The 8,799-nt window shown below is 43.0% G+C and overlaps 1 long non-coding RNA gene across 1 annotated transcript; it reads right to left on the bottom strand.

The window, feature by feature from the left end:
* Window positions 1-3,600: 3,600 nt before the first annotated feature.
* Window positions 3,601-8,730, bottom strand: LOC119466064 (uncharacterized). The gene is made up of 4 exons (XR_007463983.1): window positions 8,630-8,730; window positions 7,487-7,729; window positions 6,375-6,428; window positions 3,601-4,296 (listed from the first exon to the last, which is right to left on the bottom strand). It is a non-coding gene; the product is annotated as an uncharacterized LOC119466064 (long non-coding RNA).
* Between the last annotated feature and the right edge of the window lie 69 nt (window positions 8,731-8,799).

Below are 8,799 nucleotides of genomic sequence, written 5' to 3'. Positions count from 1 at the left end.
GCGGCCGCATTTCGGTGGAGACGAAATGCAAGAACACCCGTGTACTTGGATTTAGGTGCACATTAAGGAACCGCAGGTGGCCCAAAATATTCCGCAGTCCCCCACTACGACATGCCTCATGATCAGATCGTGGTTTTGGCACGTAAAACCCCGTAAATTAATTTGAACGTAGGCTGGTGATGCTGATGATGACATTTATCAGCAATGCTAGGGGACATGAGAGAGGCCATCGTTTAAGCCTCCGGATTAATTTTGATCTCCTGTGGTTCTTTAACGTAATTCAAGCATGTTACACGAGCTTTTTTGTTTTGCCTTCTTTTTGTTTCTTTTTCATTCCGCCTCTGCCGAAATGAGTCTGCAGCGGCAGAGAGCCGAACCCACGACCGTGTGCTGGGCAGCTGAACGCCATTTAGACACCGCAGCGAGCAATACGTAAGCGCATAAGTAGAACGAATAGCACGGAACCGCAACCACTCGTAAGAAAAAGCAAGAACGCTGTAAGTGCTTATACTCGGCATGCTAACACATCCAAACCTCGTTATGACAAAACTGGTTATAACGAAATAACGTACATAACGAAGTAAGCGAACTTTCTCTTGAAACCCCTCATAGAGATTGATATTGCAGAACACACAATAATGGATATAACGAAGTGATGGATATAACTAGTAATTTTGCCTCCGCCTTCAACTTTGTGATAACGAGGCTTTACTGAATAAACGACAAGATATTTCAGCTGTAACACAACTCAAGATTCAACACCTGATGAGATCGATATGACGGCGCACTATATAGCAGAACAAAGCTGAAGGCAGGTATACAAGAACAGCACTTCGTTACGATTACATGGCATCAAAATTAAGACCTCAGACTGTGAGAATTTTTCCAACGAATGCGAGGTAGTAATAACTTTATAGTTGATGTTGAACATATTGAAGTGACAATGATTAACGCTATTTCGGAAGTATAGTTAGGGTTTAATGCGTTTTCACCTTATAAACAATGCGTTATAATTGCGAGGAAATCACCTCAATGGCCTTTTCGTCTTTTGTGGAACAGGTTTTATTAATTACAAATGTAGAAACATATTTATGTGTTTCTAGCCAAACTAGAATTTATATGCGTGGAGTAATCAGGTTTGCTGGTTAATATTTACTACGTGCATTATACTGTGTTTGTTTGTTTATGTGTGCGTGCGTGTGAGTGCGCGGGGTATTTAGACTATACAGAATTGATATCACAATTCTAGTCATTCAGCCTTAATATTCTAAAAGGCGTACATGCACAACAAATTGAAGTGCAGAATCGACTAATAACAAAACCTCACTAATAACACTTTCAGTAATTACTTTACGGCACGTACTGCAGTTTAGGAATTGTAGCCGGTAAATTCGCTAGGCGTGTTCATTATAGTAACGAATTGAGAGGATATGACACCACTATTGGAAGTATTGAGATGTTAATTCCCGAAAGTGTGTGACCAAATAAATTGTCGTTTCAGTTATTTTTGCTTTAATGCATGCAATAGCGTTTTGTTAGCGAATGAAACAGCACTACATTTTGGAAACTAGCAACATCGGGAGAATGCCTTCCGAGTGAATACGCCTTGCGAACTCACTGACATTGAGTAAATTGCAATAAGCGCCGTGATGTTATTAATAAAGACCTAATTATCAATACTGTGTTAATTATTCATTCGCGCATTTGAATTTATTAGTAAATTGGAATATGTGCCATAAATTATTTAATAACGTAATTATGTAAATTTTGCTAGTCATTTGTGCATTTCGATTTATCGTGCAAGCAATTTCCGCATCTTCGAGAAATCCAGTTCAAGGATTAGAATTGCTATCTGCCATAGGCGATTTTTTAGAAGTCTGTATTTCCATTAACCTTCCTCCGCATTGCTCGCTTCAAGAGAATCCGTTAGCTGGGCGTGTTGGTAATCCATACTTGAAAACTGTAGGCGTGAAATTACACAATGCGAAAAGACTTAGGACACGACGGACAAGGTGCTGAACTATCAAATTTCTTTTGTCCAGTTGGAATAATTTTGACCAATTGGTCAAAATTACAACGGAGGCTCCACTACAGCGTGCCTCATAGTGTTGCTTTGAGGCGGTATATATATAGACCACGTGAATCGGAGTGTTGCACGAGGAAAATTGCGCCAGAGAGGCAGCACCAGAGTGACTAGTGTGCATTGCGATCACACGCGCAAAGAAACATGCAGTACCAAAAGGCATTTGCTTTTTTTTTGTAAACATTTTATTGACAGTATTGACATCACTGTGTTGAGCGAAACGTGGCAGTAATCACCGCAGGCAATTTCACGCGCCGCACAATGTGTACAAATACCTGTAAAAAAACTCGCAAAACTACAGAATTCACCAACTCTCCAGCATATATATACTCTGCACAAATGCTGATTTATCATAGCAAATGCAGGAACTCGTGAACTTGTGCACTACTTGAACTTGTAACCTATCCCCACAAAAATCTAAAAAGAACACACACTATATACACGGTGCCTTTCAGGGCAGTAGGCATTGGTATGCTAACAGACATAGATAAGTTGAGTAAATGTTCTAGCTCTTGCACATCCTGTCCTTCTTTAAAGCAAAAGCTTGCATTCTTTTGACCAATGGGTGAATGAATGATCGAATCATATAGCTGGCAGACAGAGCAATGCCCTGCTCAACGGAACGCAGAAGCAACTATCGGAGGCACTTATGGCAATGGGAACCAACGACTGTGCACTAAACTTGCTTTGTATCCTTGTTCCTTACGAGTTTGCTTGTGATTTCATAGTAAAATCTAAACCCCCCTTACTCAATGCCCTTTGGGCCTGTAGTATATGTTTAAATAAATAAATAAATAAATATTGTTGCACCTGCCTTTTCTCCCTATGTTCCAGGTTGAGGGGTGCAAAACAATGTTTCGGATAAATGTTACAGGTATATGAAACACTGTTCCGGATAATAGAAGCTATTTCACTGGAACAAACACAGTCCCGCATATTTATTGCTATGTGTATTAAAAAAGTTTTTAAAAAATCAAATATTTCGAGCGCTATTTCATATGCCTTGAGATTTTATGCGGAACACCATTCAATTTAGTTCAGTAGCAAAAACATTAGCAAAAATCTTTCAATTATAGCTGGAATCTTAAGTGGAATGAGAATGCAGAGTGCTGCTGTACTGCCCACAGCTCTGCGATTCGGGGCAGCCCACATTGCCGATGAAAAAAAAAAAAAGCGTTAGTTTATTAGCAGACCTCTCTAGCAAGGAACAGTGTTTCACAGTACAAGTATATACTGCTTGAGATGTGATCACAGGGGTATTATGCGATATATCACCGTCGAGAGAGGTGGCTCTCGCCCAAGAGCTAGCAAAACAAAACAGCGCGATGTACGAGTTGGCAGTTATATATATGTAAAGAGGCCTCACCAACTAGCGCGTAAGAATGGAGTGTGCGAACCGGAGACATTAGTGACATTATGATTAACTACCAACTCGGCCAAGCACTATAAATTAACGTTCAATACATGATTTGGCTTGAGTTTATATCGAGCATTTTTTTTTACAGACATGAATACGAATGTACACTCGGGATCAACAACCCGTCACACAGTACAGGCACAAAAACACGCAGTACTGTTGCAGATCTGGTAAAATGCCTCTTGAACATGTGACCTACGATTTGGCAGAAATTTTATGATGCGTAGTGCAGTACAACGAGTAAAAAGTGAGCTGACACATACAACAGAATTGCAAATCTTGCAAACAAAATTTTCGGCAAGTCATTTTTCGTACACTTTCTCCTTCGCTTGCCCCGAAGTTTTTCTTTCTTTCAATTTTCAGCCCTTGTAAGTCTGGTCACTTTTGAACGCATATGTCCATATATCCATTTCCTGTCTTTTCTGTTCCGTACTATACTGCCACATTCCCGGCCCATTGAGTATATTCAGTTTCTGCCATTTTAGAGAGGACGTGCAAGGACAACAAAAAGCCCGGATCTTTGCTGTTCTCACTTAGCGCACAGATTGACGTATAGCACCACTGTCCCAGGTCACTTGTGAGCTTCTGGCACAAATCGCGGAGTATTCTTCCGAGCATGACGTGCGCAGAGTGCCGACTGAAGCTGATTGAGGGTGAGCGGGTCCTCACAGTGACGCCGCCAACACTTTTCCTGCAGGTGGCTCCACTGTCGAGGCGCGGTCATGTCATTGCCAGGCAACGAAAATGTTGGCCAAAACCAGGCACGAGAGAATCCAGAACAGTCTTCCTCCAAATCCTACGCAAAAGAAGAGAAAGGTGGAAATATTAGCCTTTCGGTAAAAGGGTAAAAGCTTACGGAATACCGGAACATTGGAGACAGATGTGTGCATCATTTAGCTGGTGGCGCTATCTTGTGGCTCTGGCATCTACTACAGCACGCATGATCATCTACTACAAACACACACACACACACACACACACACACACACCACACCACACACACCACACACACACACACATACACACACACACACACACACACACACACACACACACACACACACACACACACACACACACACACACACACACACACACACACACACACACACACACACACACACACACACATACACACACACACATACACACACACATACATACATACATACACACACATACATACATACATACATACACATACACACATACATACACACACATACATACATACATACACACACATACATACATACATACACACACATACATACATACATACACACACATACATACATACATACACACACATACACACACATACACACACACACATACACACACATACACACACACACATACACACACATACACACACATACACACACACACATACACACACATACACACACACACATACACACACATACACACACACACATACACACACATACACACACACACACACATACACACACACACACATACACACACACATACACACACACATACACACACACACACACACACACCATACACACACACACACATACACATATATATATATATATATATAGTAATTTTATTAAAAAAGCTACGCTAAATATGGAAAATTTCCTTGCAGAGGCGGTTGTCCTGCTTTGGCGAATAATAATAATAATAATAATCTATCTTGTCCCCTTCATTTTTTACACATTTTCTAGCTCCCCTAAGCAAATAAATGCTTGTGGATGGGCAGTCAGGGCAGTTGCATCACAGCGACAGATCGGCAAGAAACAGAAAAAAAAAACGAAATAAAATAATAAAGTTGGAAGACTGACGTTTAGCTTCTCCCCGTATAGTATTGCCCTTCACAGTTCACTGAATAACGGTTTACCGGATACGTAGCCGACTATATAACAACTTTAGTAGGACACTTTAATTGTGATGCTTTGTACAAACAACGCATTAGAAACCTTCTTGCGTTGCATATGGTGTCCTCGTCGAATGAAAATAAAAACGAACTGCGCGTTGGCGATTACCACGCCGCCGACCCTCTACACCAACAGTATGATATGGATGATCACTGCAATAACAACAGCTCCTTGTCCTCTCTGGTTAAACTCTGCTTCACAAGACGGCGCCGCCAACGCGGTCGGGCTTAGGTCGGGCTAGAGTTACTGTATAGGTTCCCTTAACAGTAACTATAGGTCGGGTGGACAAGCTAAAACTCTCTACGATAGTGAACAAGGGTCTGGATCCGAGCTAGTCTGTAGGACGGCATCATCAAGCGTGCGAGGGTGAACCGGCGATCGCGGCTCAATCTCACGCACGCAAGGGAGGAAAGCGGGAAGGAAGCGCGCAGTCTTCCGTCGTGCGCAACGCTCCTAGGGGAGGGAATACGGAGGGGGCGCGTTCTACTCCGGGCCGCGCGCTCGCCCGGGCCGCTGTACTCTTGAAAGCCATCTGCGTCGGGGACACAGGCCGCCGTGCGCTTTATTTTCGCGGCTTAGTTCTCGTTGATGCGAGACGCAGCACGAAGGTCGATTTGCTCGCTGCTGCCACTGCGCTTCCTCACTCCAGCGTTTTGACGGCGAGTTTCCGAGGTCATCGAGTGAGATGCGTTCATGTTTGCCTGTGCGCGCGTGACACCATGCTTGTTCATTTAGTTAGTATGTCTATGTTTACAAATCTATACGGCCGATAAAACTACTATCCTTACTTCGTATAGGCTGTCCACTAATTTTCTATCGCATTCGATGCTTCGCCTTTCGGGCGAAACTGCGACTTTTTTTTTTAAGGAAACCTTTTGATCTGCCGCACGTGCCCACCGCATTCTTCAGAGCCGACGGAAGTGGAAAGACAAGGTTATCAGCGTAGCAGTGGTAGTCGTACCTGTCTTGAGAGATGATGCGCCTCCGTGTGGAATGCCAATCTCTGCAGGGTCTCCTGCATAGCGGAAATAAAATGACATGCTGTTTACAAACATTGTCTTGATTATAATGAGCAGTCATTCTTGTTCCATTTTATGCTGATGTGCCTACACATTTGCCGAACGTGTTTCCGTGCAGTTTAGTTATTTTGACCCTCCTGCGTGCCTATGTCTGTAGGACAAGAAAAATGTATTGAATTTCAATATTTAAAAAATTATCAGTGGCGAATTTAGTGGTAATTGCGAGAGAAATGCGTTGGCATATTACGTACATCGCAGTCGCACATCTTTGAAGGTCCGGAATCGGTGAATTAAACCGCAATTCTATAATTGCAGATGCAAATCTATAAATTGCATCTGTTGCAGCATCCAATGCGAACAATTATATGAATTTACAGCTTACCTGAGTTTATTGCAATGTTTACGAGTGTTTTGTAAAAGTCTACTCGCAAATTATTGGTATATTTCAGAGCAGTGTATAATACCAGTTTTGTCTGCTTTAGATTTATTATTAGGTGCAGTTTACAAAATTGTCATTTGTTTTTATTGCTGAGTTAGTTGTAAACTTTTTTAAATTAACAATTATTGTAAACATCTTTGCGGAACTAAATCGATAATTGCTTGTTAGAGTCACTACATTAAAAAAAATTCGAAATGAAACAGTCTTCATGAATATTGGTGCAGTGGTTGCTAAGAAAAACAATTCTTCCGCTCCTATGTATTTAATAGAAGCCCCCTACCTATGCAAGAAACACGAAGCGTAAACCTTGCTATCGGAAGTAAATAACGCATAGAAAATTACTCTCTAATGTTGGGAATACCGGGATGTGAAAATTGTTTGACATTAATGAGAAGCACCTGTACGTGTTCGCAATTAATTATTCGGCAAAAAAGGTATTCGATTTGATTCGCTTCTAGCACTATACGATTCGTACTCGATTCGACTCGCTTCTGGTGCAGTTCGATTCGTATTCGACTCAATCTCAAAGGCAACGATTCTCACACCCCTAATAATTTTATATAACAAGCAATGTATATTTATAGTAACGCAGCCTACTTATAAATGCCGACATACCGCGAGTGTAGATATCGCAGCTGTGGGACAGGTGGGAGCGTAGCCTGGTGTTGGCGCGGAACAAATGACAGGTTCCCAGTGGCGTTCCTTCGTGCGGACAAAACTGCACGTGCAGGCACTCGAAGCCGTCGTTGGTCGAACAGTTCGCAGCGCACTGTTCTAGGTCCGTGTCGTTGAGAACAGCATACGGTCCCGGCCTGTATATTTCATGACCAGGGAACTTCTGGTACTCGGGAAGGTAACCTGTAGAGGGGAAGAACGGTAAGTGAGCAAACGATGATGACGATTGGTTGTTATGATTAAATATAAACAAGGAAGGAAAAGGAAGGAAGACCATATTAATGCTTATCGCACTGTAACTGTCTAGCTTTGGCTGCTGACACCTGTGCGGCGGTCAGTAGTGGTGGGGTATGGTGGGTGAGAAGCAGTGGTTGCGGGAAAGAAATGTGGGGACTTTTGGTACTCGCGATGTCTTCGCCTAGGTACTACGCGGGAGAACGTTGTTTGCTCCGTTCGTCCCTAGCCGAGCTCGGAGCACGGACTGCGGCTGGCGCGGCGAAGAAGTCATGCCGAAGTGAGTTTGTTGCGCTTTATTGCTGACGGCAGCATATTCAAACCTGACACTTGGCTTTTGGATTAGCTTATGCAAACAGTTGAAAAAAGCCAGTTGGAGCATAAACGCCTTCTTATAAAGTTTTATATTTTGTACGCACTGCACGTGGGGGCCCAGACTTTTTTTTATCGATGTTTTATAGCACGGACATAGGCGTACGCCTATCCTTTTCATTCACTAAAGAGGGGTAAAGAGTGACGAAAATCTCTTGAACGTGTGTTTTCTATCGCGTTGCATAATGCCGGTTCCCTACAGTCGGCTCTGCCGCAATGCACCGGTGCCGCAGTGCAGTGCTGTTACGCGGTCAAGCATACAAAATGTATTGCTGTGAAGCATACGAAGAGTGGGAATGGGCCACTGTCGCAGAAACCAGAGACACCTGGTAGGCCTTTGGAGATATTTCGGACGTGGCTGTGGCGATTTGAGCCCTTGTCTGGCCCACCTAGCTCGCCCCCGTGTACAAGATGGCAACCGTTTGCAAGAAACACAGCGGCAGCCTTGTCATTTGCACGCATGTGAAAGCAACCAACCTTTTTCGGGTGCGGTTTACGGCCAAAAGTTACAGCACAGACGGGTACCACGATGATCGCTGTCAGAGCCAGAGCACCCAACGCCAAGTAGACCCACACCTGAAACACAGTGGCGCAGAAAGGCACTTAATGACATTGACGAGGAAAAGCTAAAATCAATTTTGCAATAA

This window comes from Dermacentor silvarum, chromosome 10 (genome assembly GCF_013339745.2).
Source record: "Dermacentor silvarum isolate Dsil-2018 chromosome 10, BIME_Dsil_1.4, whole genome shotgun sequence".
NCBI lineage: Eukaryota > Metazoa > Arthropoda > Arachnida > Ixodida > Ixodidae > Dermacentor > Dermacentor silvarum.
The sequence above is the reverse complement of the archived record's forward strand: the minus strand, read 5'-3'. Positions and strand labels throughout refer to the sequence as shown.